Source organism: Equus przewalskii, chromosome 23 (assembly GCF_037783145.1).
Source record: "Equus przewalskii isolate Varuska chromosome 23, EquPr2, whole genome shotgun sequence".
NCBI lineage: Eukaryota > Metazoa > Chordata > Mammalia > Perissodactyla > Equidae > Equus > Equus przewalskii.
The window spans coordinates 14,967,983-14,991,947 of NC_091853.1; the positions used below are offsets into that span (position 1 = coordinate 14,967,983).

General features: G+C 45.2%; 1 protein-coding gene across 3 annotated transcripts in view; it reads left to right on the forward strand.

Annotated features, from left to right (window-relative positions):
* Positions 1-23,965, forward strand: part of CACNA1E (calcium voltage-gated channel subunit alpha1 E) — a 475,242-nt gene that overhangs the window by 147,277 nt on the left and 304,000 nt on the right. The window lies entirely within an intron of this gene.

Consider the following 23,965-nt stretch of genomic DNA (forward strand, 5'->3'; position numbering starts at 1 on the left):
TCTTGGCAAGGACCCATGCTTTTTGGACTAGAAGTCCTCTTTCACTCTAGGTGAGCAGCCCGAGAGGGAGGGAGAGGAGCACTTGTTCTGCGAACCTCCGTGTGATCTGTGATACACTCTTGGCACAAACCTCTGCTTCCTTTGCTTGGTGTCTTCACGCCTTTCCCTGCCTCCTACTCCTCCTCAGGGGAAAGAAGTCTTTGCTTCCAGGAACGGAGTGGCTGTAGGGCATGGAGAGGGGATGTACCAAGGGGGCCATCCTTCCTTAGGCCTCCCTCATGGGCTGCTGCAAGCAGTGGATCTCTTTCAGCTTATTTATGTGCCTGGAGTTGAGAGTCCATGTTTTGCTTATTCAACCAGCTTCCCACGCTGCCAGGAAGGTGCTAAGCAGCAGAAATTCATATTCACCCTGTCCCCTCTCTCTCTCATTCTCTCTCTCTCATATTCTTCAACTCCAACGGGAGCTAATATTTACCTGCAGCATTAGCTGTGGGGCCGTGGGATGTGACAGCTGGAGGCGGAGAAGACTTTTTTCTCCCTTCCTCCTTCGCCTGTCTTTCCCTAGAGGTTTGAAAAGGGGAAAAATTGTAATTGTAATCCAAGACTGCCTGGTTGTGATTTCAGAGATTGCTGGGAAGAGTCAGGGGTCTTGTGTTAGCTTCTCTACTAAAAAGGCAAGGAAGGAAGATGAGTTTGGTAGGTAAATGGCTTTTGGGAGACGCCCTAAAGATCAGGCCAGCCACTGGGCAGCCTGGGAAGGGGCGTAGCTGCCAGCCAAGGAACACCTCCATACAGGTGAGGGACTTCAGAGTTGGAGACTAGAGGGCACAGATGGCAGAGTCTCAGGAGTTACTGTGACTAGTCTCACTTGGTGTTGAGTAGGACCTAGGCAGGCCCAGCAGATTTCACATGGCTGGGTACAGAACTGTTCCCTACCCTGTGGGAAGATGCATCAAGGGCAAGTTGCCTCCAACATCCCTGCCTGGTGCTCACTCAGCCTGAGTACCCCTGCTCACCTTTCAGGAGTTGAACATATATAGTAAGTTGAGCAAATGTCTGAGGCCAGGAATAGGAGAAATGTCTCAGCTTCACATGGTTTGTGAATGACGAATAACTGGTGATGTTCTAAGACCTTGATATGTTCCCACCATGGGAAAGGAGGTTTCCCAGGGGCGCCAGAGGAAGGGACCTGTAGGGGAGACGGGGTAGGGATGAGGAGGAACCTCAAAGTTGGGAGTGGGTGGTGATGTCACCCACGCAGATTCTGGACGTGGTGTGGGTCCATCTGTGTCTGCGAGCTGGCTCCCCGCAGCGGCCCAGATGCCCCTCCTCCACTCACTCCTCTAGCTGCCTTTTCCTGCCTTTCCAGTCATTTACCAGAAAGCCTGTTTCTGTTCTTCAAACTGCTCTTTTAAGCTGTATATCATGATTTTCTCTCACCCTATTTTGTCCTCTCATTGCCATGGTAGCTGGCTAGGGGTCTCCAGGTGGCTGAGGCGGGGGGGTATCCTGTTGGCAGGGCGTGGTGGCAGAAGACACAGGTGAACCTGGGCTGGCACTTCTGGAACTCCTCTCTGTCTCCCCTGCTCCCACTTCCCTGCAGTTCTCACAACTTATGCCCACCAAAAGGCAAAGGCAGGGGAGGAAACAATAGGAAAATTTTTTCTTTTGTTCTGGCCATTTCAGAAACAGCCTGGCAAGCCATGGATTGCCTCTTTCAAGGGAGAGCTAGGGAAGAGCTGGGATGGGATGGCTTTTTGGAGGAAGAACTCCAAGGGAACATGTTGGGCCTACTTGTCCCATCCACAACTAGGAAGAGAAAAGAAAGCAGTAGAGAGGGACCCAGGATTTAGCCTGTGAAAATCCACTTCTAAGAAACATGCATAACCTGATGTGCTGTGGGCCCTTGTCGTCTGTGAGCTAAGAAGCTCCTAGTTGGGAATATCCAAGCCCACGAATACAGAAGTTTTCATGTGGACTCGACTTCACTTTTGAGGGTCCTGTGTTTTTGGTGCATTGCATTACCACGTGTTAGCCTTTTCATGTTTCACTTTGGTTTTCTATGACATTTCATGCCTATTTTTCACAAGATAGGTTTTAAATCATTTATTTACTCATCTATCCATCCATCCATCTATCCACTTATGCATTCATTCATCCGTCCATTCATCCATCTATCCATCCATCCATCCATCCATTCAACAAATATTCAAGAAATGGTTATTGAGTATATACCACAACTGTGTACTGTTCCAATTATGGAGATACAGCAGTGAACAAGATTGACAGTCTCTGCTTTCGAGTGGTTTACATTCTTCTGAGACACATCAACAACAAATAAACAAGAAAATACCAGATAGTAAATAGTGGAAGATTAACATAGGGTGATGTCATAGAGGGTGTCTGGGTCAGTGGTCCAGGAAGGCCTCTGAGAGGATAGCATGTAAGCTGAGATCAGAGCACCGGGAAGCAGCTACTGTGGGAAGATGAGGGAAGAGTATTGCTAGCACAGAGAACAACTAACTTAGATGCCCTAGGGCAGGAGAAAGCCTGTTTGAGAAATGTCAAGGCCAGCGTGAGTGGAATGAGTTAGGGAGAGGGAGGTAGGAAATTCCATCAGATACTTTACATGGGCCATGTCAGAGCCTCTTGGCCTCACCTGTGTCTGAGACCTTTGGCTGCTACAGTGACTGTCCAACTCCATACGTGTGAAACCTGTTAGCCACTCACCTCATGCTATGTACCTCCCATCTCCCAGCCTGGAGCTTCTCTATTGGTACTGACCCATGTGATACACAGGACTGTCTCGGGCAACTGCAAGTTGAAAAAGGAAGTTAACTCCCTGAGTGATGAACTTTTGACCAATGGGAGATCCAGCAGATGAATTCTCTTTCTTCTGATGGACTGTCCTGAGATGCAGTTACCTGGGCTTTTGGCAGTGACCAGTTTGGTAATACACCCTCATATTGGCTCACCCTGTTTCCCTGTCTTACTTCCCTTTTCCCTCACTCCTGCTTCCATGTGATTGCATCTAAACCCTTGCCTCAGGCTCTGCTTTCTGGGGAAGCTGAGCTAAGACAGATAGGTAGGCATTAGCTGATGTAGGGCTTTGTAGAACATAGGAAGGAGTTTACCTTTCATTCTGAGAATGTTGAGTGTTAGAGAGTGTTGAACAGGGGAATGATGACCTGATGTACTCTTTAAAAAGATAACTCTCATTGCAGTTAGGAAAATAGATTGAAGGGAGGCAGGAGCGGAAGCAAGACGAGCAGTAGGGAGGCTCTAACTGCAGTTCAGGCAAAAGACAGATGACGGCCCAAACAAGAATGGGAGCAGTGGGGGTCATGAGCATGTGTGTCTGTGACAAGAGTGATCCTAAGGCAAGGCTGCGCTGGGGTGGGTGCTGGGTGGTGGGCCAGGTTGCTCTCAGTGATGACTTCCCTCTGCACAGCAGCCTTTATACTCGGAATTCAAATATGTGGTTCAGCAAGATGACAAATTACTGCCTGCCATGGACCTCCATCACCTGTTGAACATAGAGAGGCTTCCTCTTGGGGAACACTGCTGGGGAGGACCAAAGGCCTTTATAGCCACCTCAGGATGGCTTTATTCAAAGTGCTCCTGGCTCAGGGGGAAGGAGATTGAGTTTCTCTCTGTTGGTTGAATCAGAGTAGCCCTCCGCCTTCATCTGTTTAATTTGTTTACACTTAGAGTAGTATTTCTTTTGTGGGAAGGGATCCATGTCTAAAATGGTGAGGAAATACTTCTTCCATTAATGAAAAATAATTTAGCTTAATAAGACTAGACTGAGTCTTGGATTCAGACAGCCCTGGGTTTCGCTTCCAGCTTGACCAGCTCCTCATTGTGTGGCCTCTGTCTAAGTTTCTTATCTGCAGTGTGGAGATTAATAACACCAACTGCCTGGAGCTGTTGTGAGAATTAAATGATTTAGGTATACAAAGTGTGTGATGTATGCTCTTTCTATCCCTTTACTGCACCCATAAGAAATCAATCCTGTAGAAGGGAAGTTCAGTGGTGTTGAATTGTGGTGGGTTCAGCTCTGGCGGACCTCCTTTCAGAGTTTAGCCTAAGGATTCTGGACTTTGTGCCACTAAGGGGGGTAATAGATTCTTACAAAACATTCCTCTGGAGATATTCAGGAGGCTGGAATCTAGCCCTTTCTTTTGAGAGGCTCAAAGCATTTGTCTGTGAATTACTAGGATGGTGCCCCTGTGAGAGAGTTTGAGACAAGTGCTGTTCAATCCATATGATAGATGGAAGATTCTAGTACTTCAGGCAGTTGTGCCTTCTAACTTTGCAATCAAACTCTGAGGTATTTCCCCCTTGATGCTGTCTTCTTCACTTGCTCAACTAAAAATAATGTTGAGTTTGTAGAATAAACCATCAATCGCTAACAGTGGCTGACGTGAACAACTCACATGAACCTTAGACCCATCTTGGCTAAAATAATGTGTTTTTTTGAAATTACAAAAGTATTTTATGTTTATTTTAGAGAATGTGGAAAAGCACATAGAAGGCAATTTAAGTTATCCACAATCGCATCATGTGCAATTGATCACTAACATTGGATAAATATCCCTTCTTGGGTTTCTCCCCACCTCTTATACATGTGTATGTATGCTCACATACATATACGCACCTGCAGTTTATTATACTAAAGGGGGATTAGAGTGTGCACATATTGCTTTTGTAACCTGCCTTACTGATTAATAATAGACTGTGAGCAATTTCCCGTGTCATTAAATATTATTTTACCATATGATCTATTTTAGCATATGATTTTCAATAATTGTAAGATATTCCATTATGTGACTGTTTTATAATATAGTAACCAATTCCTTATTTTGTTTATTTGGATTGTAGTTTTTTATATGTGAATTAACAATCCAATGGACAATTTTATAAATGCATCTTTGTGTGCAAGTTCAATGATCTCATAAGGACAAATTCTTAGAATTGGAATTATTGAGGCATAGGCTATGCAGATCTTTGTGACTCTTGAGAAGCTTTGCACAATCTCCCTCAGGAGAGTGTGTACTAACTACATCCTACAGTAGTGGATGAGGTTACCCACATCTCTGCCAACTCTGTGTGTTTTAATTAGTAATATCTCCTGAACTTCTCTTAAACATTTATTTAATTATGATATATTTCCAACATTTAGTATAGAAAGCAACTACGAAACATCCATATACCCACCACAAAGACAAATGGATCATAATATTTGCCATATTTGCTTCACCTCTCTCCCATTTTTAAAGAAATAAAATGTTACAGATGCATTTATGTACCCTCATCCCTTATCCTTCGCTCCAGAAGTCACCACTCCTCTGAAATTGACATTTCACTATTGTATGCATTTTTGTAATTTCGCTACATTTGTATGTATTTATGTATGTGAATTTCCTGTGAGTTTTAAAGTTTTATGTAGATGACATATGGAATGTGTCCTTTTGCAGCAAAGTGAACACGTATTTTTAAGATTTACCAATGTTATTACATGCACCCTTAGTTCATTATTTCACTTTCTGCAGAGAACTACATTGTACGAATAAATCACAGGATGTAAATTTACTGCCCTTCTGAGGGGAGCTGGGTTACTACAATTCTTTTGCTATTGTAAGCAATGTTAAAATGATCACCCCAGTCTCCTTGGGCACACGTGTGAGATTTTCTCTAGGGTAGATGCCTAGAAGTGGAATTGCTGAGTTTTTGAATGCACATTTCCAACTTTATTAGATATCAACACATTGCTTTCCAGAGTGTTGTCTACACTCCCACCATAGGCAGAGCTCTCATTTCTGTGCATCTTCCATAACACTTGAGATGATCAGAATTATTAAAGTTTGACAATCTGATGGGTGTAAAAGGAAATCCAATTATCGCATTAATTGCATTTTCCCTGATTACTAATGAAATTAAGCAATTACCATATGTTTATTGACCATTTGGGTTTTCTCTTATATGAATTGTAGGTTCATGTCCTTTCTCCATATTTCTATCAGGTAGTTTGTGTTTTTCTTATGATTTGTGAGAGTTCTTAAATAGATTCTAGACATGATTTGTGGGTTGTAAATATCTTCTCCCTCACATGGCTTGTCTTTTTCACTTTGTTTATGGTATTTTTTGTCATACAGAGTTATTAATTTTAGTATGGCAAAATTTATATGCTTTCTTATTTATGATTTTTGTTCATTTTGTCTTCTTTAAAAATTCCTTCTACCTACTGAGATAAAAAAGAAGTCATCTGTATTGTTTTAAACTAAAATGGCTCTTTCAATCCATCTGTAATTAATTTCTGTGTATAGTGTGAGGTAGGCTCTAATTTTATCTTTTATCCCCACTATGACTAGTCCCTCACCCCCACACCATTTAGTAACTAGTTAATTCCCTTCCACTGTTTCTGGACCTTATTTTATTCCACTGGTCTAATTGTAAATCCTCTTCGCCCTTGTCTCACTAGTTTAGTTTTTGTAGCTTTGTAGTTTTGATATGTTAGGGTAAATTCTCCCACCTCTGCCAGATTTTCTTGGCTATTGACCCTTTATTCATCCACATGGCTTTTAGGGTCAGCTTGTCACATTTCATTTAAAAAATGGGAATCTGATTGGAACTGAGTTTATAGACTTCTTTGAGGGAGGATTGTGATCATTAAGCTGTTTAGTTTTTCCATCCCTGAACAGATCTATTTCTTCCTATGCTTAGATCTGCCTTAAAGTCCCTCAAGAGAGTTGAACATTTTTCTCTACATCTTTTATTGCATATATTCATTAGATTTGTTTTTAGGGGCCTTTGAGTTTTGATACTATTGCATGGTATCTGTTTATCATTGTATTTTCTGGTTCTTTGTTGTAGTAATATCAGAACTTAAATTTTTGGATACTGATTTCATATCCAGCATCCTTGTAGAACTCTCTTATTACTTTGAATGTTGTCTTTTTTTTTTTTTTTTGGTAGGCTCTCTTATAATTTGTATGTATGCAGCATCAACTGTGAATAATGACAGCTTTGTTTTATCCTTTATAATCCATAGGCCTTTTCTTTGTTTATTACATTGACTAGGACTTCAAGTACAATATTGAATAGAAACAATTTTTGTGGGTGTCATAGTCACATACCTCACTTCAAAGATATGACTTGACTTCAGGTCCATACTCCTTCTGAACACTACCCTACCTCTGATCACACTTCCCATCTTCCTTTACACTATTGTCTAGTGATATAGCTCGATCTTGTGTGTGTGTGTATTCACAAATTAAACTGTCTATAACTATATCTCTCTATATATCTGCAATTATACCTATTTATCTGTATCTATATATACATCTACCTCTGTTTTTCATATCTCTCTCTATCTTTCTGTCTATCATACATGTTTCTATTTTAGATTTGTCCTCATATTTACCATTATCTTTTGCTCATCATGCCATTTTCTTGCATGCCATTCTTTTCTTCCACTTAAATTTCCTTCTTGTGGAATATTGTATATTACTTATTTCACCTGAACTTGGTTGGTAAACTCTTCTTCATTTTTCTGAGAAAGCTTTTATTTCAACCTCAATTTTGAGTAATAATTTTCTGAGTATTTTTAACACTAGAAGATATTATTCCATTATTTTCTGGCCTCTATTATTATAGCTGAAAAGCTAACTGTTTCTTGTAGGTAATCTGTCTTTTCTCTCAGGGTGCTTTTAAGATTTTCTCTTCATAATTTTAGATCTTTTAATATCTCACTAGAATGTGTATTAGTTGGATTTATTTTCATTCATCCTGCTTAGAACTCATTGAAATTCTTAACTCTGAGGATTTATGTCTTTCATTAATACTGGAAAATTTATCCTTTAGTTCTTCGAATACTGTCTCTATTATCTCTTTCTAGAACTCCCATTAGATATATTTTGGATCTTTTCATTCTGTTCTCTCTGTTGGTTAACTTTAATCATATTTTCCATCTCTTTATCTCTGTTTGCTGTATCCTGGGGAGTTTCCACAGATTTGTCTACCTGTTCAGTGAGAGTCTCCTTAGTTGTGTCTAACCTAATATTTAACTTATCTACTGCCTTTAATTTCAAGGATTACATTTTTCATTATAAGAAATTATATTTGCCACTTAAAATTTTTTTCATTGTACCCTATTATTTTCTTTCTTTGTAAACCTTTTCTATTATTTCAAGCTCTGTTGCTCTAATTCTCTTGTTTGTTGTATCAGCTAACTTTTCCTTACAGTGGCTTATTTCCTTGTGGGATTAAAAAGTTTTGATTGCAAGCTCATGTCTAGTGATGCTTGTTTTTCCTGTGGAAATGTGATACCATCTAGGTTGTGAGAGTAGCCTCATAGAGTGGTTTTGTTTGGTTCTCTTACTTGACCCAGGAAAGTTACTAGGAGACTAGTTTTTATTTTTTTTTGGCTTACGGGTTGCCGAACACTCCTGAACATTTAGTGTGAATTCAGCTTGTAAATCCACATAACATACGTTCTTGGGTTTTGCTTTTTATTCACTCAGAGATAGAAGCTTCCTCATTATATCCTTCTGCTGAGTTTTAGTTTCAGCTTCTGTTCACATGTGCTCTTAAGACTTTATCTCTACCTCTTGAATGGGCCTTAAAACCCACCCATTAAGTCCCCTAGTTACCAGGACTGACCACTGCCCGTGCAGTTTGCTTCACATGCTTAGTCTTATGTCTTTTATTTCCTTTTATATTTTGCAAGTTCAGCAATATATGTTTTCAAATATATTTGAAAATACATTCCTGTACTTCATCTAGTTTTCTAGAAATTGTAGCAAGAGATTTTTCTCATTCTGCCATCACCCTAGTACTGGATCCTTGAATGACTTTTACAAAAAGAATGCTCTAAAATAGGAAAGCATATTTCCTGGGGGATGCACAGAGTCCTCCAAGACTTATAAGTGTGATGTTCCTAATGGGGGTTAGTCAGAGTTCTGGGCTGAGCATAGGAGAAGATTCGAGGAAGGAGTCGGGGAGAAAGAGCCCTGCATTGATGGGCAATTACTTTCTGCCCCCTCAGATGGTAAATGAGTGCTTAGCTAATGCAACTTCACTTAGAAAAGTGATCATTGATAAGTCCTTAACAGCAGCTCCTAAAAATATCTTGCCTGAAGTGGTTGAGTCTTTTTAGGAAACGAAAGATCAGAATCTGGAAGCAAGGAGATGGTTCTCGAGTTCTGGTGAAGATGAATTCTAGAAGCAAAGTGGGGGCCACAAAGGGCGTTGGTGAAAGGAGAAGTTGAAGGATTCGAGCTCTCCTCGAGCTTTAAAAATTAGAAGAGGAAGCAAACAGAACGAGAAGCAGGGGTGAGGGTGTAAAGGATTGAGTTGAAAACACGAGTGTAGGAGTTTCCCCTGAAAATAAAGCCAATGTGAGGAGGAGGAGCTATTCTCCATGGGGCCTTGTGCCCATATTTCTTAGTCTCCAGAGCATCAGGAGAAATGCTGCTTGTCAGAGATCCACTTGCTAAGCTTCAAGCAGGTGATGTTGGACCATGATCACTCCTGTGTTTTCAGCCTGAGTTCTCCCTTCAGTCTCTGATAAGAATATGTCTCTTATATATTGAGGTGCAGAACCCCATGTAGGGCCGTGAGGCCATTAGAAAACCAGAGGCACAGCTCTGAGCTCACTCTAGCTCCTAGAGACTGTGTCTTACCAGATACGAGGGAGAGCAGTGAAAGATAGTGCCTGGGGTGGCAAGTCATTCGCCAGGGTCACTGAATTCCTGGTTATGATGCTAATGAACTGTGTGATCTTGAGCAGCTCATTTAATTACTCTATGCTGGTGGCCTCAACCAGGGACAGTTTTGCCCTCAAGAGACATTTGGCAATGTCTCGAAACATTTTTGATTGTCGCAACTGAGGTGTGCATCTGGCATCTAGTGGTTAGAGACCAGGAGTGCTGCTAAACATCCTACAATGCACAGGACAGACCACCATGACACAGTTATCTGACGCAAAAATGTCAATAGTGCCGAGGGTGAGAAGCCCTGCTCTCCACTTCTTTTCTCAACTGTAAAAGGGAGTGGTTAGAAGGGGGGCTGATGTGTATGTGGCTAGACTGGGTAAACTCTATATTCAAAATACTCATCTACTGAACACAGACCACTACTACCCATATCACATCCATAGAAACATGAATCAAATGAAATGAGTTAAAAACATCCCCCCCCCCCAACTTTCTACCAAAGAACAAAATCTTGTACTCAAAATTCTGTGAGCTTTGCAGATCCACAGTGACCACTGTGTTTGCCTCCATGTGCTGGGTCCTTCATCATGTCATGTTATGTTTGCAAGTTGCACTTGCACCTGTGAGGTGAGGGGTGAGGGTCATCTTCCTTGAGCTGAACTGATTGTCTCCAGAACAGGTTTATCATTTCTGACTTTTCCCATACAACCTTCCCCACATGGCACGGATCCTAAGATGTCCATGTCCTGTTTGTATCCACTTGGCTTTGCATATAGTTACCATTCATTTATTCACATATTAATTGATTAATTCGATAAACATGTATTCAGTACCCACAGGCATAAAGCAGTGCATTAGTTGCTATAGAGAATGCAAAAATGAGTAAGTCAAGACCCTTGCAGCATAGTGGGGAGAAGAGATCCATACCCCCACAGTATGTGAGGCAGGGGGACATAAAGTGCCAGAGGTTCTCAGAGGAGAGAGAGAGCATGTTTGTTGTATGATCACAAAATGCTTCAGACAGGAGGTATCATATGAACTGGGCTTTTAAGTCCAGTTTTTTGACAGTGGACCTGGAAGAAAAGGGAAGGAAGGGAGAAAGAAAATGAGAAATGAGATGCAGGAAGAATAATTCAAGGTGTATCTGTGGAATGGTGCAGTCCTGCTCCATCGGGACAGGCAGTGAGTGCTGTAAAGTACTGGGAGATCTTGCTGGGAGCATAGATGGGGTAGGGGTGAGCATTTTGTTCAGTCCTGGTCCTTAAAATAAGGACTTAGATTGGATGATTTTAAGCTTGCTTTCAACCCTAAGATTACAAGATCTCATGATTCCATAGTTATATTTGATAGGCAGTAGAAAGCTCATTTATTCATTCCATAAATAAATTTGTCTCAGGATATTTTACCAGACACTGTTTTAGGCACAGGGGATATGACATTGAACAAGCTGTCGAACTTGCTTGCCCTGAAGGGTGAGGATAGGGTCCGAGTTGGGCTGTGCAATGAACTGCTATGGTAGAACCAGGAAGAGGAAGGCGGGTTAGGAGGCTCTTCCCATGTGAGGAGGAGGTATAACGCTCTGAACTTGAGAGGGGGTGGCGCAGATGGAAAAGAAAGGAAGACCGTGGAAGTGGAGTAGAGAAAAAAAGGAACAGGACTTGGAGAAGGGCTGGTGTCGGAGGTGGGCAGGAAGAAGAATCAAAGATGCATCCAAAGTTTTGTACCTGAGTTAAGGGAAGTCTGTGATGCTGCAGACAGAATTAGAGGAGGGAAGCAGCTGGTTTGAAGCAAAAGATGATGAGTCTGTTTTTAAATCAGTTGATTGATTCACGGTGCTTTGGCGTTATCCAGGTGGAGGAGCTCATTTGAGCATTTGTCATTGTGGTATCAGACTTTAAAAAGAACAGGGCCAAAGATAAAAGATTTGAGAGTCTTCCAGATATTAGCTTTAGTTAAAGCTATCCAGATGGATGAGATCACCAAGAGAGAGTGTATACATAGAGAAGAAGTTAGGAAACAGGCTCTGAGGAATGCACACATTTAGGAGGTGGAAGAAGAAAAGGGGAAGAAGAAGATGAGGGGCAGACAGGGAGGTGGGAAGAGAGCCCTGGATTGGAAGTGCTCCTGAGGGGGAAGCAGGGAGGCGGGGAAGCCAATGGCTGCTGAGTCCCGGATGCAGGAGGATGCGTACACACCCTAACTGCCTCCAGGGAAAGACTCTGGTTTTAAAAATCCCTTGGATGTATTTAGCTGTAGAAGTGTTGAGCCACCTGATCATTTTATCACTTCTTGGTGCCTCAGCCAGAGGGTGAGGAGGGGAGGCGGCTCTCCAGTGAGTCATCCCTCCTGCGTGTTAGGAGTTTTGGTTAAAAGGTTTGCTGCGAGAGAAAGCTGCTTGATTTATTTTATAACAGGCTCTTGGAGCACTGTGGCAACAACAGGACTCTAGAAGCTTTTTCTTCTTTGCCCTGAGAGGTGTACCGCGAAAGGGAAGATATTTGGGGACCATCTGTGATTGATTTTGTCTGTGCCATCCTGGATGGTTGAGTGGCTGCGTGGGGATTTGCAGCTCATCAAAGCCTACAGTTTCCAGGTAAAGGGACTTTTCATCTTTTTTACTTTTGGCTGTGGAGGAGGCTCTTTGACCCATGGAGGGGTCACTGCTTGACCTTTATTGACTCTGGAGTGACTCTAAGCTCTTCCACTGTGGGCCCTTACAGCCGTTCTTGTCCGGCCTCGGGGTTCAGGCCACACTTGCTCCCTGAGCTTGTCTCTTGCAGTAAGGTGTAGCGTAAGATGCAGCCTCTGGCATCAGGCAGCTCCCAGTTCCAGGGCTAGCTCTGCACTTATTAGCTGTGTGATCTCAGTTTAGGAACTTAGTATCTCTGATCTCAGTTGTGTCACCTGAAAAATGGTTGAAGCTAAACATATGTACCTCATAGGATTCTTGTGCAGATCAAACGAGGTGACAGATACACCATGCTTGGTCAGATCTTCCACAATGTTAGTTATTGTCACTGCTTTCAAACTTTTTCTTTCATTCTTCTTCACTCTCTTTTTCTTGAACTGTTTTCAGAATTTTTTTCCCTTTCCACCAATGTTTTCCACTTTAAAAGAAAAGTAATTAAACGGAAGACAATTATAACCAGACGCCCCTTAGCCAGCTCCTGTCTGTTTCCCTAGGCAATGAAAGGCCTTGAATGCTTTGATTGTTGTGATATAATTCCCTTGTGGAACTAGGAAGCTGTCTTTTGACATCACCTATAACGCCTAGTGTCTGTCCCAGCAAATATAACAATGAGACCACCCATAGTGGTTTGACATTCTGAGTTTACAGTGCATTTTCACACACATCATCCCAACAGTCTCAACATCATTTTGGGAGCTGGGTGTTTCACCCTGGCGAGCTGGTGACTGTCTTCAGTTTTTAGACATGTGTGCATGCGCGTGCGTGTGTGTGCACGTGCACGAGCTTGAAGGATTGCTTCTTTTCTTTTAACACAAAAAGCTAAAGTTTCAAAGCAGGTGGGGTGTGGGTTAAACACTGTTCTAAATGGCAGGCCTGCTGTTCGTGGGGAGGGAAAGTGGCCTGAAAGTTTAAAAATAACCTGAACATTATAGACTCCTGTGAATTCTACAGCCCGGAGCACTGTGAATCTGTGGGTGTCTTACCTGCTGGAGTACAGGCAGGAAAACAACAAGTTGAGAGGCAGGAGGATTTAAATTTGCTGAGTCCTTTAGGCATGCATTGGCAACAGAAGTCTTCATAAAAAAAATTAAGGCCATACTTAATGATCAGGATCCATATTCCTGAATGGTAGGAATGGTGCCACCCTTGGATTTGCTGAACACAGAGCACTGGACAATATTTGGGTCTGCAGCGTGGCAGACCCTCCTTTTCTGCTGCTGAACACCACCTCCTCTCCCTTCCTCCCTTCCCTCCCTTCTTGACCCCTCCAGAATTTGGCTGACAGCTTTTCCAGCTACCAGGGAGCTCAGGGCTTGGAGCACTTTGGGTAGATTGGGCCATTCATTGAAAAACAAGTAAATGGTGTGCCAAACCATGTTCATCATGAGTAAACTGTGCACAGTAATATACCCTTTGGATTTGGGGAAGTTTCGAAAAGTTTAAACAGTTTTTGAAGCAGGCGTCATTTCATCCTTGGCCTGGCTCATGCTGCTCTGGGCCATGGCACTGCAGGACGGCAGCAGCAGGTCAGGCCGATCACAGTAGCATGTATCGGGCTACAGTGCACTTGGTCTACCAAGTCTCCTGAGATTCAGACGGCAGGCGTCACTGTTGTCATTTTTGCGCATGGGGTGATGAGGTGCACGTCTCCTGTCTGCCTCACTCTCTAATGACTCGCTTATTCTGAGGCCCTTCAGCACTTGCTATAGTGTCTGGACATTTTCTTGCCTCTTGGAATTGTCAGCTCATCATGGAATAAGGTGACTAGCCCAAATCTACTGATGATATCAGTGAGAGTCCCCACAGTGTGGCAGTGAAGATAGTGGGTTATGGAGTCAAATGGACCTAGGATTGACTTTCTGCTGTGTCATGCTGTTCACCACCATCTGACCTGAAGGGAATCATTTAGTCTCTTTCAGTTTTGTTTTTCTTATCTGTAAGATGCAGATTATATTAGTACCTACCACATAGGATTGTTCTGAGAAATAAGCAAAGTAAAGGGCTTAGCACGGTATCTCGAACATAATAAGTATTTAATACCTATTGCAATTGATGTTATTAACCCAATTACCTATACTTTCCTTTGTAATTATTCTTTACTTGTTTGATGCACGTCCATTTTTCTCTTTGTTTTTTAAAGTCCTGGAATGTGCAATATGAAATGATGACTTTTTGGAGAACAGAAATTATTTTAATAAATGGAAAATAGCCTAATAGGAAGCTCTGAGTTATTATATTAATACTTGACCATTTTACGTCTGGGAGAATTGTTTTAAAAGATGTGACTGAGTAATGGAGTGATTATGTGAAAAAAATAAAAACCAGTCTTTAAGGGAAAGGGCTGTACTGTGAGTGTGTCTGTGTGTGTGTATCCAAGAGATTGGCTTGTTGTGGGTCTCAGAGAGGACTATTTCAGAAATTCTCTCTTTTGATCGAGAAGTACACTTCCACCTTTCCCATTTTCAAATGGCACCTTAGGAATATTTAGAAATTTTCAAAAGAACTGGTAATTCTTCCCATCGAATGTGCTGTATTAAGCGTGTCTGAAAGCTCCCGACAGCAGAGGAAGATTACGTGCATGTGTTTGTACCTGAGATCCGATCAGGATCTAGCGTGTGTTTTTGCAAATAGGGAAAAGTGTGTGTGTCTCTTTCACATGTAATTCTTCCCAACAAAAGAGGTATGATGATGACATTTGCCTTTTTTTTGTAGAGAGAAGAGATAGAACGAATTAAGACTATAGTTGTTTTTTTTTGAAGCACAATTTTATTCTTCTATGTTCCATTTTCTGTGGAAAGGGATCTGAAAATATTCTTTAGACGGGGATCTGAATGTCTCTTCTTAATAGCTGATTCCCCAAATCTTAATTCAGCCACATTTTTAAAGGGCAGGAGAACCCTAAAATTTAATGTTTGATAAAATGAGGGTGAGTCTATTATTATGCTGGAAAAGTTGCCCCTGAGTTCAAGTCACCTGATCTCCTACAAGAGAGGTGAGCATCCTTTCTTGATATAGAGGGGAGGATGAACACTTAACCCAGAAAAAACAGCTGGAAACACCTGACAGCAGAGCAGAATGAGAGTCAGGGCCAGAATGCCTTCGGGAAAGGGCAGCCCCTCAGACAGCTGCCGGCTACCTGGTTGATGCCAAAGCTCTTTTTCACCAAAAATAGTTGCAGGAGACTCATTCGTTCACTCACGGACTATATATTTAGTAAAAGCCTGCTATGAGGATAGCATAATGCAGGCACTCTATGTAATAAAATGAAGGGGAAGATATGTCCTCTGCTCTTGAGAAGCTTACACCATCGTTGAGGAGACAAGGCAGACATCACTGAAAAATTAAATAGGAATGTACTGGCGAAGTTATATCCATGACAATGACAGTGAGTAAACAAGGTACTATGTGAATGATGCTGAAGGTCTGTGAGTTTATAGGAGGTAGAGATCATAGAGTTGGAGAGGTTATGGAAGGCTTCATGGAGGACCAGAATTGAACCGAACCACACCTTGAAGGATACCTAGGAGTTGGAGGAGCAGAAAAGAGGAAGGATGTTCTTGGGTCAGTCTGAAGCAGGTGCCGTGAGCAGGAGTTTTGAGGTAGGAGTGGGCATGACATGTTCTAACTATGTTAATACGATGGTCCGTGGGGAGATGGTGTTAGAAAGGTAGGTTGAGGGGCTGGCCCCGTGGCCGAGTGGTTAAGTTCGCGCGCTCCGCTGCAGGCGGCCCAGTGTTTCGTTGGTTCGAATCCTGGGCGCGGACATGGCACTGCTCATCAGACCACGCTGAGGCAGCGTCCCACATGCCACAACTAGAAGAACACACAACGAAGAATATACAACTATGTACCGGGGGGCTTTGGGGAGAAAAAGGAAAATAATAAAATCTTAAAAAAAAAAAAAAAAAAGAAAGGTAGGTTGAATTCAGATTGTCTTGATGGGTCAGGCTAAGGAGGTTGGCCATTTTTGAGCAGCAAAGAACCACAGAAGTTAAGTGATTGACAGGGAGAATGATGCCATGTGGGTAGAAACTGGAATTTTAGGAGGAGGAGCTTGCTTTGAAGGCTTTAAAATGAATTCACTTTTAAACACATTGAGATGATAAAGGGCAGTCCATATAGAGATACCCATTACCTAATTGAGCATGTGGATCTGGAAATGAGGTGAAAGGTGAGGGTTACAGACTAGATGTGGAAGTAGAGGGGAAAGTTGGAACCATGGGTAAGGATGTGACACCGAAGGGAGGGAAGTCAGAAGATTAAGGGGTTGAGGACAGACCCAAGGGGTGCTCCCATGACAAAGTGAGAGGAATAAGAGAAGGAAACAGGGAGGGGTGGAGATTGGGTGCTACGGGGGGAACTCTGAGCAGGCGAGGAGGTCAGTGGTGCCAAGTGCTGCAGGATGAAAGGAAAAGGAGGAGAAACCAGGGCCACAGGAGGTCAGTGAGGATCTGACTCCAATTTCTGAGGAGTGGAAGGAGCAGAGCCAGTGAATGGCCTGCCCAGGTGCACGTTTCAAAACTGGCCTTAAGTCCATATCATATGGGAATGCCTTATTCACTCTGATTATTTTATACCAGGTGGGTGTCACCAGCTGCTCAGTGTAGGAGAGAGTGGGAGAGAAAGGGTGTGGTGGCTTAATCTGCTGATGATTCCAACCCAGAGTCCTGTAAGAGGCAAGACTGGTGGGTGTGGTGGAATCAGTTCTCTTCTTTGGGCCTTCAGGGTTTCTCAAGGCTCTGTTTCAGCTGTGAGCTGCTTTTCCTGCTGTGAGGACACTGTCTCCAAGAGTGACATGTGGTGAGTGGATCAAGATTAGCAAGCTCAGGATACAGCCCAGGCATCTTCTCCCAGGCACTGCCTCCTTTGCCCAGCACCTGACACCACGCCTGACTTGTGGAAGGGGCTCATTTTATGCTTGCTGAATGAATGAATCAGCCTGAGCCCACCCAGGCTGAGCTGGCTTTGCAGTGTGTGGGCTGTATTTTGTTTTCTGAGTCAAGAGGCCAAGGGGGCGGATGGAAGGGCATGCTTCTGTTAGTTGTTCACACCCTTAGGGACTAATGCACTGTCCACGCACGCCCATCAGTCGGAGCTGGAGCTCTGCGCTCTGTGGAGTCGTCCTGCTGCATTTTGCCTTGGCCAGGAAGCAAGGCTGGCCCCGAGGGTGGGAGCCAAGGTGCACGGTGATGGGGCAGGGGTCCTGTGACTCTCCCAATAAGGGTTAACGTCTATTAGGTTAAACGTATTTGACTTTTGTCCAGGCTGAAAAGTGATCTTATGGAAAAGAAAGGATTGAAGTGGTAATACTAGAATCTTTGTGATCCTAGATACACTGAAAGAATATAAAAGTGTTAACTGCATCTTGCCCCCACCCTTTGGTTCCCCTCCACAGCCCAGGCACTCATGTTCTGTCTGCTGTTCCACACTGCTGCTCTGTACCGCCAGTGCCTTCTCTTTCAAGGGGTCTCACTGATTCCTGCCTTTTGCTGGTTGCCTCCCTTCTTGGCTCTCCCGCAGTACTCTCTCATGGTGCACACTACATTCTGCCTGGCTTAGAGCCCTTCATGGGCGTGTTTTTTCCTCCTCCTCTCTTAAATTGTAACTTCTTAGAGGCTGTGACTGTCCTTGAGCCTCAGAGTCCCTGAGAACAATGCCCAGCACTTTAAAAGGGTTTAATGAGTATTCATTAAATAGGTTTATGAATTAATGAATAAGTAAACAGACACACGTCTCTTCTAGGCCTCTGGGCTCTTCAGACTTCGGTCTCTAACATTTTTCTTTCTTTTCTCTTTTCCCCCATTTGTCTTTCTGACCAAGTCTCAGGCACTTACACTTCTCTGCTCCTCCGCCGGCCACATCCACACCAAAGCCACCCCTGGTCCGCTGTTCTAAAGGCTGCGTTCACAAACAGAAAGCTGCCAGATTTGTGGTGTTTGCTGTGTGTTCCTGTGCTCACAGCTACCAGAGCTGAAATGCAGTATTTAACAAGCACTTATGTAGCACTTATTGTGTGCCCAGGTACCGTTCTAAGAGCTTGACACATATCGACTAACTTAATCTTCCTAACAGCCCTATGGGACAGGTGGTATGCATTCTTAGAAATTTAACCCTCTGGGGGACTCTCCGGCTTATGGTCACGCCTCACCTTTCCAAGGTCCAAGATCATGCCTATGACCAGACTCTCCAGCAAGGAAAACGTGATTTTGACTTGCAGTGTGTTAATAGTGGCTGCACACTGTAAGGAATCCTGACCTTATCATCCAGCTCTGCTATTTCCTCTGTGCACTTGGACAAGCTTCTAACCCCCTGGGCCTCAGATAACAGAATGTGCCTCACAGTCCTGCAGCGAAGATGCAATGAGATAACATTACCAAGGTTGGCACCCAGGAAATATGGAGTTGTCATACATGAATGGTTTTAAAAACATTTTTAAGCAAAATTTGCACGTCTATACTTAGCTGATAGAGTGTTGGAGTTGTGGGGTTTCTCAGGCTTAGGTTTGAGACATGCTGGTTCTAGCGATGGACATTACATAAGGATGTGAAGTTACGTTTTCACCCAAGCCGGGGCTGTAAGGTATTGTGGAAGCCACCAGCCTCCCAGATGTCTGTATCGCCATGATGCTGCGTTGCTCTGCTATGAATTTGCACATGGTCTCCTGCCAACTTTTTTCTTAAGGACTCACTCCCAACCCTCTCTGCATTTATGTTCCTTAGAGCACTGCTTTGCATAAGAGTCTGTTTCTTGGAAAAGCTCAATAGGGGAAAAAGAGAACAAAAGGGGCTCTGATAGCTTAAGCACAAGCTATCTGAGGGTGACTGGCAGGGTAGGGGGAGATGAGGAAGCCGGGCTGGCGGGAGGGGCACACGCCTTTTAGATAAGGCCAGATTTGCAGAATCCTCAGTGATGGGCTAAAATCTCATATGAACATGGCCCAAGGCCTGCTGGATCTGGGAAGGGCTTTATGAATGAGAGGAGTGGGCTTAAGTGCTTCTCCAACCTTGCCGTGCACGTCCTTCTTAGTACAAAGTTGCATGGCCTGCCTGGTACAGGAGAGTGTGGCTGCCTTATTTCCTTCCTTTTCCAGAAGAGACTGGAGACACCCCCTACCAGTTGCCTCCTCTCCTGCTTGCACTTTGGATGGTACGCTAAAGTAGAGGGGCTATGGGGTGAATGCTTTGAAGTTGAACTGTCTGCATAGGATTAATAATCTAGGAAAGTCTTCCCTTGCTTCCTCAAATCCTTTTGGGTTTCTGGTTTGCAGAAAAACACATAGAGCCTTTGGCTCCACCATCTTAACTTGTGTGTGTGTGTTGATCTCGTGCCCAGTGTGTGGGCCTGCCCTTTCCAAGTACTGTGGGATGGACAGGCTGCATTGTGGTGAAATGTGGGGCTTGGACATCAACAAAGTCCCATCGGGAAGTGGAGGGCTGGTGACAAGAGGTCACCTCTTTAGGGATGTCTAGGTGCTGAGGTGTGGTGCCTGGGGTGCTGGGCTGCCAAGGACGTGTGCTCACAGAGGTGTGCTTGCAAGTTACCAGTAGATGGTGCTCTGACAACAGGAAAATACAATTACTGTCTCTGCTGGGCTAGAAACGGATATGCAGAAACCGACTTCCAGAGTTATGACCAATTGCTGATTTTCTGCATTTCTATTTGTGGGTCTTTAATAGGACAGTGGAACTAGAGACACTAGATAGAATGCCCCCCAAATTCCCTTATGAAGAGCATTGCAACATTGACCTGATCTCGGGTTTTTTCTCAGGATCCTCCTGGATCTTGAGGGCAGTCAGATGTGTTCCCAGTTAGGTGCATTTCCAGCACAGTCCCAGGAGCAGTGCGCACTGTCCAAATTCCATTTGAGGACGGTAAGCAGAGCATTCCCATGGGTTTGGTGTGATCGTATAGTTTCTTCTCTTGCCGGTGAACGATTTTGAATTGCACTATTCCTGCCCTGAAGAGAAGAGCCTGGGTCTTAGAAAGAGTCATGAAGTGGAAGTCAGAAGATCTGTGAGAAGTCCAAAATCTGCCTCTTATCAGATGTGTGCAAATTGCTTAACGTTTCGGAAAGTCTACTGATTTTGTCTACCAAATCGGGGTCATAATACATGTGTTGCTAGGCTGACCTCAGAGGTTTGGAGTGAGGTTTATGTCAACTGAAAACTATTAAATACACATATGATATGATTCAACCATTGAAATTGTAGTGTTCTAGGAGCTGGGGGAATGGGGGCACTGGAGAGCATGAAAGAGGTTCATAGATGTCAGAGGGCTCAAGAGCTATGCCAGCCAGGTCGTGGGTGGAATATGAGTGTGTGCCCTCCTCCCAGCATTACCTCCCTTAGGCCAAGTGCATTCCCAAAACCATTTATGCCATCATTTGCTTCTGTCCCCATGGGCCACACCCTAAAAGAATTCCCACTTTATACCTCCCCAGCGCACTCTACATTATCCGCAACCCATGCGTTTGTGAGCCCCATCTCCTCAGAAGGCAGGAAGGCAAGCCTCAATCCCAGTGGGTCCTCACATGTCCGTGTGTGATATCCTGTCTTGGGGATTCTAGGTCTCTAAAGAATTACAGCAGCCACAGAGAACACAGGACATTGTAGAGAGAGGAAAGGGAATTAGTACTGGATCTCTCTGAGTGGTTGACATTGAAGACACAAGTCAGGGGTTCCTGATCTTCCAAGAACTTCTTCTTGATGCTCAAAGGCTGGTGAACCCTGCTTAAACGGAGCACTAACAAACACGCATACCACCCGCCAGCCTGCTAAGGCCAGGACTCGAAGGGGAGGGGAGAAGTCACAGCATGAGAGGGACGTCCATCAAGCTTTCCAGCCAGTGATGTTACAGAAGCTAATTTAATCTCAGCAGAGGATACATTATTTTTGTCTCACCGATGTTGTTCATTTCTGTATCCTCAGTGCCTGGTGCTCAGAAATATTTGTCAAATGAATGATTTGAATGAATTTTGTGCTGTGGATTATGGTCCTGCCTGAAAGCACGGGTTTGATCATTTCTGAGAGCCCTTTCTAATCCTCTGTAGTTTACAGGGTTACTGAGACAGCCACTTGTTACTGATTCTAAACGACTAACAGGTTGATGGGACTTCCTGGTTGAGAGCACCACCTGCCCCTCCCTTTCCGTTCTGACTAGGTATTCAGACAGAAAAGGACCCTCCAAATAAGGGAGGTGGAAGGACAGAGGAAGGCAGTAAGGTGAAGTTAAAATACTAATTAGCGCTGACTCACTCGGAATAGTATTCTGGCCTGAAGCCAGCTCCCCTGAATCAAAAGGTCAGCATGAGGTCCCCAAGGGCAGCAGTGCCTGCTGGGGGCGGACATGTTGAGACCATTCCTTTGGATTTCCAGTACCCAGAGAATTTATCTCCACACACACACATATACTTGCATACATTTTCACACAATAGACCCCTGCCAGCGCTCACATGGCCTTGCCCACACAGACACATACGCGTGGGAACACACATGCCTCTCACTCAGATGTCACCTCTCTTCTCATCGGTTACTCTCACAGACAGAGACACTGCCTTTCACACTGGGGAAACCACACTCACCACCATCTCCAACCTCTGGGCTTTGGTCAGTCTCTGTTTTCTTCCTCAGCCCCTTTCTCCCGCCCTTCTCTTCCTTTGCTCAGGTGGGGAAGATTCGGATGGGACTTTGGGTTGAGGCCAAGGCAGGAAAAAGCAGAGGAAGGTGTGCTCCAGCTGGTGTGGACATGGAGCGGGGCAGCTGGTACCTGTCCTCAGTTCAAACCAGAGTCGCCTGTGGGTTAGTGCTTGGTCGCTAAACCTAGGGGCTCCTTCTCTGGTGGTGGGCTCGGAGTCCACCCTTCCCACTTCCTCGGCTCAGATACTAATGGGGTGGGTCTGAGGAAGTCAGTGGAGCTGACTTGAGGGCAAAAGACAGGACTGGGAGGATCCCCCTGATTGTTAAGATTTTGAGAAGGGTGGTTTTCGCCCAGAACTCACCATCTAGGACCGCAACATCGGGACCACCCTTCCAGAAATGGCCTCTGCTAGAGCCGAACCCAAAAGGCCGCCCCGGATTGCCGGGTTTGGAGAGAGAGGGCGGCATCTCCCGGGGGAGCTAGCACCAACACAGGAGTGCGGAGCCCCAGAGGCGCTAGCGTCCCTCACGGGACCTCCGGGCTGATAAGTGAGGAGATGGGGCGAGGGTGCAGCCTTCTCCGCGAAAATCCCTGGGGAGCGTTCGTGGAGACTGGGAGGTGCGGAGAAGTGGCGACGGGGCCCTGGTGCGCGGCGCGTGGCGCGCAGAGGTCTCGACTCCCCGTGGGGCGACCGCGGACCTGGCCCCGCGCCGGGGACCGCGTGGGGCACAGCAGTGGCAGACGCCTCTCAGCGGGGACGGCGTGCGCGCGTGCGTGTGCGCCCCCGCCGGGCTTCCGCTCTCTTGCGGAGACTCCGCCGCACCGCCAGCTGCGCCCGCTTCTCTCCTCTCGGCATTACTTAGAGAAAGGCGACTCTTCCCTGGACCTTTGCAGAGGTGGCCCGCTCCCCTCTGGCTAAGTAAATCAATAAGCCAAACCGGCCTCGCCTCCCAGGAACCCCCAGCCGCGGTTGACCGGGGTCCTTCCGGCTCCATCCCCGCCCCTCGCGTCCTCGCCGGCCCCGCCCCCGCTTCTCCTGGCGCTCCCGTGCGCGCCTCGCTGCGCCTCTGCGCTCCGCTCGCTCTCCCCCTCCTCGCCTTCCTGATCTCCTCGTCTGCTCCACCAAGGGGCCTCTCAGGGTGGAAGAGGAAGACCGAGTCGTGAGTGAGGAAGTTCGGTCCTTGGCCAACTCAGTGTCAGGCCACCGCTAGGCTCGGCTGCAACCTGTTCCTCCCTCGCCCAAGTGCTCGCCCGCCGCCCGCCCGCTCCCGCCCTCTCCCCGGCGCAGCCGCGGATCGCTGTTGCATGCTGATCCGTGGAGGCGGCGGCGGCGAGCGCTCCGGGCGGATGCTAGCACTTGGGCTTCGCTGCTCTCTGGATGCTGCTCAACTTCTATCCCAAGCGCAGGAGCTTTGAAGTCATTTATCCCTCTCCGGTTGGATCGACTTCTTATTTCGATATTTTGGGCGTTGCGGTTTACGCAGGAACCTCAATACCGCTCTCCCCTCCTCCTCCTCTCTCGTTCAACCTTTGGATGCGTCTGTGCTGGCAGATTTAAAGACCCAAGTCTTGGCCGTGGAATTTCTTAGATGGACTTGCAGGGGCTGGCGTTATAAAGCATGTCACCGTAACTCCATCTTTTTTTTTTTTTTTTTTTACAAAAAGTTCTTTTGTTTTCATTTTCCCCCTCCCTCATACCAATAAATCACCAAACTGTTACCTAGCGGGCCGGTGCCTGCCTCTCTCCCAGAACTAGGTGGTGCGTCTACCAGAAGAGGAGCTATGTTTGAAGAGCAGCCTTCTCCACCCCTCTGGTCTCCAGTCCCTGAACGCCACCACACACTGGCATTTTGAAAAAAAAAATTGCCTCCAGAAACTGAGCACCCCCAAGCCCTTCCCCCCTTTTTTCCTCCTTGAGGAA